Genomic DNA, 9,904 nt, shown 5'->3' with positions numbered 1-9,904 from the left:
TGCCAAATAGGTCCCCGCAATGAGATATATGATTTTTGATTTATGTAGGTTATGTACGTTTTTGTAGTTCCTTGACGTATAATTGAATCAGATTTAAAAATAAATAAACATCCATCCTTAGGCAGGATCTAAATGCGGTCACGCTTCACAACGTTCCAGTTGAAATTTAGAAATACGTTGTTAATGCAGATAATCACGATTCGCTCGAGTTCAACATTCGGTCCATAGATTGAATAAACAATAAATTACAATGCTGATTCATTGATAAAAGCTGGAATATCTTTTCCCACGAGGCTAAATTATGTAAGCAATATGAACCACTAATGAACAATTATAAATTTGCCATTCGTAAATGCTTCCTTAACTATACAAACATTCATGAGGATATGGATTTTAAGTGAGGAATACCATCGATACATATATATGTTACGATCCGACACGATCCGGCATAATGTACTCAATAATGCGATGAACATATTCATAGTGTTGGTAACGGATTGGAATCCGAAATACCCGGACTACGTTAGCATCAAATCTTTTGCTCATAAAGTACAAGCTTATCACCTGAGTCTTATCTTCCAGCATTGTAATCTCTTTAGTTTATTGATAACTGATATGCTCGTGACGTGACCATACTTTACAATGTTCAGAGATAAACAGAAATCTAACTGTGCAAACTTACACATTTGATTAACTATTGACGCGGCGGATATGATGGCGTTGCAACTTTGAAACTCCCAGTTTCAATCGCCTCCCCGACCTGTATATTTGAATAAGTTATATTTGTATAATTACGCTCGCTGACTATTCGAAACTAAGTTTGATCACCTTATACTGTTCAAGAACTTTGCTGAAATAGAATTAAATAATTGCTAATTGTAACAAACACTCATATACGCACGATATTCAAAGTGACTTATAAAACTGTATCAATATACCACACTAATAACACACCGCGATATATCGAACCTCTTATTCGTACAGAGTAGACAAAAATCAGATGACGCGGTCGTAAAAAATCTCATTTCATGTACAAAAGCACAGCAGCATATGCGTCTCCGATAACGAGCATGATGCTAATTTTAAAGCATTTACTATTGTTCGTCTTGCTCTCATTAATTTCTGCACGTGTCAATACCATTCTTCCCCGCGGCATTCCCGTTTTAATTACATAACGTTTATCTATGCAAAATTAAGGCCAAGCATATGCCGCCCTATATTTTGCTCACTAAAGCTCGGTGTTGTAATTGATATTCACTGTGCAATCACACTTTCAAAAAAAATCCATATTTACAATCTTTTTGACTCGGAAGGAATAGTTTACGTCATTGAGTAAACCGTCTGGAGGTATCTCCATATCGAAGTTTCGAAAATAGAATGCCAAATATATCTATATAAACAAAAACAAGATAAATTTATTTGAAGTCTTACTTTAAATCAGGCTAATTTGCAATACAATCTAATGTATATTCATATCATTTTTCATTTTTTGTTGAATACGTTGAAATGAAAACCTGTTGTTTTTGCAGGGATCTCACTTTATATGCTACCCTAGCATGAAGTTTAATTTCAATTTCTCTTACAAAGGCATTACTAAACCTAGCCTACGATGAAAAGCAAATCGTTGGTGAATTGTGCGAATGAACGTTCCGAGCGAAATGATTCAATGGATGGCCATTAATCACACATCATATGCTACCTTAACGATCAGCCTGAAGAGTCATTCTATAATCCAGTATACCTTGGAACACATATGCTCTAAACCAGCTGATAACAAAAGCATTACTGAGTCTTGACCACGTTGTCAGAAAAGAAAATGCCTGTTATCTAATGCAGGAAAACGTTCGACGAGAAATATTACGCTGGGTTGATGTGGATCTCAATTTACCTACCTGTTTCAATCTTGCATGCTGTTTATCTTGGAGCACTAAGTTTTAGACTAGCTGATCCCAAAAGTACTGCTTTGAATACAACTATATAACACGACCGTGTCATGGCAATTGTCGCGAGACTGAAATCAATTCGATAATTATGACGCTCATACCTATTATTATGGTCCAATAACAATCGTTGGACAAAGCTAATTATTACGTTCATAACTTCGTAACAATGCAATAGGAATAGTATCTTATTTAAAAAGACTTTTCCTTTTTTTTGTATTTATTCTGTGATATTTCTCACGACATTCTGACTTTAATTTTTTTGAACTGAAAAATTTTATTTTTATTTTGAAACATATTTCATAAACATACTTAGAAAAGTCCCAGTACGCCAATAAACTGACTTAGCTTATATGTATCTGTCCCTCGTTTATACATATGGATTGCTGTCGGTTTCTTATATACGGCGCACAAGTTAGTAAAAGTGTGAGCTCTCTAATATAAATAAGTGGAAGTAAACAGTGCGATACCGATAACGCCGATTACAATCACTGATAAAAAAAAAATCAAAGTGATATTCTTCACAGACTTATTAATCTTATCAGTATTTTGTCTTATCAACCGTTAAACATTGTTTGCACATGGAGCACGAGACAGACGGTTACAACAAATAAATAATAACAAACAAGCATCAACTGAAATCAAGGAACAAAATAAACACCAGATCTAAGTTTTAATGTTATATCTACGGCCATTTCTGAAGCATTTTTTTAATTAATAGAATTTTGAAATGAAAACGCTAACAGTGCCAAGTTGTACTTTAACATCAGTCTGTACAATGAAGCAGCTCTCTTGAATAAAAAAACCACTGGAACCAGGGTGATAAAATTCAACGAGGCAATATACAACATATTTTCTGTATTGGCATCTCGTTCGCAGGTCAGTCTATATAATTCAGCATCGCCTGCTGTTTGAAGTTCGAAGTTTCACTGTCGACGCAACAGTTAAATTATATAACTATCACATGATTTTGGGCGAGGGAGTAATTCTGTACTGTATACAATACAAAGTCCAAATGTTGTTTTTATATTATATAATATTATATGAATATATATTCAAACCATTAATAATTTATCTACCTGAACCTTCCCTTTACACGTTCCAGGCGTTTTTTATTAAACACGTATTTGTACGTACAAAAGCTACAACAAATACAAAAAGTAAATTTAAATGATTTTGCGCCGAAGAGGCCCGGCGAATTTTAATAAAAACAGTAGTCACTCTTATTTTTGCCGTTCTTTATTTAGGCGCTTCCTACCGCTCGTGCCTATATTTAAGTTAAATTAAAACATGAACATTAAAAACTAGAGTTTGGAAACCCTAAAACTGATTCCAAATACTTCGTGGTTTTACGACGGAAATCGATACCTGTAATTTTAAATTTATGAATAAATTATTTTCTTTATTTTTCAATATACTGTATCGTTGAGTGATTACCGCGCCGAACCCAACTATTTTGAGGTCATAGGCTGAATATCTTGAACTCTAACAACACCAGATGTGTAATAAATATAAAGCAGCACTGAATGAACTGCACTGAAAGAATCCACGATCTTACTCGCTGTCTTATCTTTTCTAGAGTTTCGTTCAAATCTAAGAAACACCCTATAAAATACATATAACATCTGTGTAAGGCTATAAACCCTATCTAGTTACTATTCACAATGACATCTAAATGCTATTCAAAACTTCTAACATTTTTAATAGCATCCGTAATTGATGTAATTGCTTTATAACTAGATATTATTCAGTTCAAAACAAGTTATTATTGGCTAAAATAGAATAATCGGGTTTATTATGAAAAAAAATGATACAAGGCATTTTAAATAGCCATTTCTGAGATTTTAATTGTGAGGATAGGAATAAATATAACGTTATTTTAATTTTGTGCAAAATTCCCAAAGTCGGTCTCAAAAATTATCAGTATCACCATTGGGCTCTTTTAAAGTTTATCTATTTTGATCAAGGTCAGAAATAATTCATTATTGTGAATTTATGAATGAAAACGTCAGTTTAGTTAAAGAAATATTTAAGTTGAACAAAGAATAACAGATTTCTATAAACCCAACTCTAGCCCTTTCACTATCTGAATATATTACACCTCGCTGCACATTTGTAATAGAACTCCATACAGAATTTGATTTTATATTTTTATAATTTTCCATACATATTTTGATTTTATTCACATGAACTGACTTTAATATATTTATTTACTTCTCTTACACCTAATTGACAAGGACAAATTTATTTAAAGGAAATTAGTGATGATAATTCTTAACAAAAATCTGCGGAATCTTGCGAAAAAAATGATCAGTGCTAACAAAAAGTCCGATAGTGGTCAGTGGATGTAATTGCATGAGTGCCCATCGATAAACTTGTTGCTTACGGAAAACAGAAGATTACGTACTAAAAGTGTTCAAAGCGTTTTTAAGTTTTGTGTAGAACAAACATAGCTGCTTGCCGTTCACACCCCCGACCTTCTAATTCTAATGGTAAATACGCTCATTTCACGCCCTCTTACAAACCAAATAAGCGCAATTCAATCACGCAATGTACGCTGCGAACCACTGATACTGGTGCAAGTCGTGATTTGGTATTATAAAAATAATAAGTATTACCTTGCTGAAAATATTTTGAATTAGCGTAAAAAATCTTTATTTCTACATTTGTGCCATTTGGAAGTCAGACTCACCTATATCTAACTGTAGAGACAACATATGTTTAATAGCTATTTCTCAAGCTAAATAAAAAGCAGCACCTGAAGACGTCTATAAAGTATGTATAAATGACATGAAACGCCAATTTCCATAATACATAATTAATGTTGTTGACAAAGACCCACATAAGGAAATCGATTGAATGTTTCTTTCGCCAGACCGATAAACGTTTGATACGCAGAAGACAAATGTAATAAAACTAAATTTTATCGACGATTTTTGTAGTGTTCCCTCTTGAAGATTTTGAGTGATTTAATGAGCCTCATGGTATTTTTACGACGCTTATTCTCTCCGAACAAGATCATAGAAAAATAATCACTGATATATCGCGACATTACTTTTATATTTACTTAGAAAACCCGGAATCATTCTGATTTGTCATTTCCTATACTCAATATATTTAGGTGGGGACATGGACTTTAAATCCGAAAAGTTAAATTCCACACTTTTAACAGCTAGGCCATTGCGTCACCCAACTGTAATATTAAAATGCAGGAAATAGAACGGTCCGTAACGTATGTGCAATAAAATAAAATTTGTGAAATTTTGAAATGAGATAAAAATAGCTTTTACTAGACTTTTTCAACCTGAAACTACACAACTATATAAAAAATGAGATCAACTGTATTTTGTACTAATCTTATCCGCACAAGGTTCTGAACCATTGCCAATTCTGGGACGTTAGCACACCTGGACGGAACAAGTACTTTCTTTCCTGCTTATCTCATACCTATTACACAAAAGAAATCTTGAATTAATTGCAAATGACCTTTATATAATTTACAATTCGAAATAAAATCTCATGCCGTTCTCATATTTCTGTAATTGAAGAAAAGTAAAACTTATTATTAAATCCATACAAGTCATTCTCTTCATTGCTAGATATCACGTATCCTAACTCTTCGGCAACGCCATAGAAATGTGGAATATTTACTCAAAGGAAACTGCAAGACTGTCAAATAAAGGACAACCCGAATTAATCTATCAACAATAAAATCTTGAGCCCTCAAAAACCGCGGCCGCTGTCGTTTTGTGTCCACAAACAGACCATAGAGTGCACTCTTGGGAAGGTAAAACATTCCTTCACTGCTACGAACAACCAAATAGGCCGTGCCTTGAATGGAGAACAATACGTCGTCTCACAATATGTTAAGTTAGCGTAAAATAGTTAAAATATATATAAGTTCTCAGACAACAAAGTTATTAACCCAAAAATAATTTATGAAAATCACCGATATGAATAATTTTTTTAATCCATCGGTTGGAGTCGCGTGAGACAATCGTCCTCTATGCTTTCGTGCAATTTTCTTTTTCCCAAGTCTGCATAATGTATATTTCTTTATTGAAAACAAAATAAGAACTACGTAAATTATTATTTATGCGCATGTCGTGTTTTTTTATGTTGTAGTGGAATTATGTATGTCTGAGAAAATCTGACCTTGGTCAGTCGTTACAGAGATACATTTGTGTTAGTTCGAAGCTCGAATCTTGTATCACATTTTCTATTCAAAATGAAAGATATTTTACTATCAGTCGGGGTTACGCGAGACCTATTCTTAATCAATTTCAGTTCAATTTTATTTGTCCTGATTGAGAAGAAACCCAACAATTGATAACCATTGTTTAGGTTCATGCCGTATCTGTTCTTGATAGTTATGTAGTGTAGTAATTGATAGTAATGTATACTTGTCTGAAAATCAATGCCCTCAGTCTGACAGAACGTTTTAGGGATACATTTATGTTAATGTGCAGTATGACCTCAATCATATAGACTTACAAAATATAAGTTATTTTACTTTCTTTATTTAGCTGTATGTGGGAACATAGACAGATGTGAATCGAGAATGCAGTCATGTCTTCTAAAGTCTCCCATGGGGATTCACAAAGAGTAAAATGCCGTTTTAAAGGTCGTTCAGTCTGTCGCTATCAAATACTAAGACCCAAAACATGTCGTGTGGTCTTACCTGTTATAATGCACTTCGAAAACAACTTTGATCTACATGAAAAATCGATTTGCGACCAGTTTTGAATAATAAAGAAAATACAGTGGATCAAATTTAACTATATAACTTCAAATTAAAAATTACCACTAAACAGCGTCGTGACCAAATATTCGTCTCTGTAACTATACTATTTGATTTCAGAAAGTTTTTTTACTCCCTTGCGTTATGTCCATCATCCCAATGTCTTATTGAAATTTTTTGAAACGAAAATTCCCTTTCAGTCGAAGCAAATCCTCATACATAGTTTTTACAGTTGGTGATACTCGCTACAAATATTAAGTAAAATTTTTGTAAAACGTAATTTAACTTTAATTGAAGTATACACACCCACCTCTGTCTTATTGTTTAGTACAAATTATAGAGTTAAACATACAGACATACTAATTAAGATTTTAATGAGATGTTATGTATAATCCTAACTTTGCATTATTAGGAGTATGGAATGCAAAGTAATCGAATCCTATTATGACTCTATGACGTTCCGGAAGTGATAACATGTTAACTGAATAGTCCTCGCGTTGTGACTATACAGTTGAAAATCAACTATTTATTTCAATTGTGGACCTTATGTTTATCAACTGTAATGCAAATAATATTCGAATCAATTATCACTTTGAGTACCCACGAAGATAATAACAAATTATTTGTCTCATTGAAATACTTTCCAGTTTTCTCTGAATTTTTATACCAAAAATTCACACAATCTGGGAAAACTTATCACCATTTTTATCTAGCTTGGAAAATGCCACAAGCCAATTGGGACAATATAAACTAATCATACAGTTTGGATTCAAATAGTTAACTCCGCGTAAAAATTTATGACCATTGTTACTTATCGATTTTAATCGGTAAGTATGTTGATAGGTATTTGTCTGTCTGTCTGTTTGTCTGTCTGTTAGATGCACGCGATATCTCACGAAAGCGAGGTTGAATCTGCTCCAGATTTTGCATGTGCATTCATCATATGTTGGACTAGAAGCCTATTGGTTCGGGATGAATTATGCCGTATAATTAGCGAGTTATTAATTAATTAGTGATGGGACACAAGGTGTCACTATGGAGTAAGAGAATAAATGTAGATTCTTCTTTAATAAGATATACATTGTGAAACGAAAACGTCCTGTCCAGGCAAAAATTTAGTTTACTACATATTGGCATTTTTCCGTATAAAGTTTTAAAAGAAAGTGTGACGTGCTACAATAATAAGTATATTTCAGATGAATTTAGATTCTCTTCTAATTGAAGAATAAACACACCCACATTCGTTTTATCGTTTGGCATAAATTATAGAGTTAGACATACAAACATACTAATTGAGATCTCAATGAAATGTTATGTCTAATCTTAATTTTATATTATTCAAAGTTGTGGAATGCAATATAATCGTATCAAATTATCACTTTAGGAAACTCCGGAAGTAATTGAATGATAATTGTCTTTAAGTGCTTAGCTTAATTCCTTGAATTACTCGAAAGCTTTTCAAAATAAATTATAGGATACCATATATGTTTTCGTTTCACATGTTAATTTCTCTAAGCAACGACAAGAGTCTTCTAGTCGAAGAAATAGGAAAATGAATATAACTTGCTATGTTTATAAGAAGTTACGGTAACAATTTGCGTGTATTGTAAGACAAAGGGCGAATGTTGAATTTTCTAAATCTTTGAATTCAAACTTTTACAGAGTTATAGCCTTTAAAGCTGGTATTCAATCCTAGTTTAAAGTAATATTCAGTAATAGGTCCATAAAAGACTACAAAAAACATATTTTGCTCATTCTCACAAAGAAGGTTTTTAAATGATCGCCATATTGCGTTAAATTCCTCGAAATGGAACGTAGTAGATAGCACATATAACGTATACTTCCTATACACCATTCTGTGTGTATAGTCGGATATACAATCAACGCTCACAGCATGCTTTCAACTAGGTTTTGCAAACATGTAGGCGAGTAAGTGATGTATATAGTGATAGTTGTACTTGTAATACAGAAGTCAATTTTTTCAAATTTTTCTCAATAAATCTGACCTCTAATTAAGTAACTTATGATTTCATAAACCAATAACATAATTGTTTTATAACACCCTTTTCAATATTCAAACATGAAATCCTTTTTTATACTAAAATATCTACATTCTGCTGACGAAGCCCATGTTTTTTTTTTAATTTCTAATCCAAACATCTTTCACACAATACACTTAAAACTCCTTGTCAGTTGTTCATCCCTTTATTTCACTACATACAAATTCATTGCCCAACAACTTTGGTAAATTTTGAGCTTAAATTCTACTGTCTCTCAAATAAGTATATTTCAAATCATACCAAATTTCAACATACCAAACAAACTGAAACAGTACTACTTTTTATTATTTTAATCCAATATATTTTATTCGACACACGTTTAAATTCCTTGTCAGTTGTACATTCGTTTACTTCACTACAGATGCATTCATTGCTCTGAACGTCACTAACCTTTGAACTTGACTCTTTCAAAATTTTATTACACTTCATCGCGTTTATCTTGGTCACTTTCTACCTATCTATAAAATGACAATATTTCACAACATCACAAATTCAAACATACAAAAATGCAACAACACTGTATTTAACGACCTTTCTCTCGTTATCTTAGTTTTCGACTTTTACTCGCGAAATCCTGTTATCTTGTTGACAAACGTTGATAGATATGTGACAACTATTGAGCAACGATGTGCGAAATTTACAGTGCAAGTAAAGAAGTTGGTTGTTTAGCGCCGGTGACGTGTGAACCAACTCTAGGATACTATTACTGAAGCATACACGGTAAAATTATATAAGATCACAGCGAGTACAAGGTCTGAATCTATCTAAATTAACAATACTGACCCGAAAAAATATTTCAAACTTTACTAAATTTCATCTCCTGAATAACTGCTTGTAAAGATCTCTTTTTAGAGGAGTTATGTTAAATAACATAAATACCCTACTCCTTAAGTTCGTTAATGCACGATAACACAGCGACGTTGTACGTTGAAAAGTATAAAGTTCGACGTTACATTTTATTTAATTTCAATTTGAAGTCAATGTTAATTCACTCTACAAAGACCTCAAATTAAAAATAAATGGAAAAACGAATATTAAACTTAATATGTAAAAGACATTGTAAGAAGCGTGCCCAATATGCCAAATGCTTCCCCAATAACTCAGAACCTCGTGGGATATTAATCCTTAGTAATTTAATACCAAAGTAACGCAATTCGATAAAG

The sequence above is a fragment of the Styela clava genome, chromosome 3 (assembly GCF_964204865.1).
Source record: "Styela clava chromosome 3, kaStyClav1.hap1.2, whole genome shotgun sequence".
In the NCBI taxonomy this organism is placed as follows: domain Eukaryota; kingdom Metazoa; phylum Chordata; class Ascidiacea; order Stolidobranchia; family Styelidae; genus Styela; species Styela clava.
Note: the sequence above shows the minus strand (reverse complement) of the source record.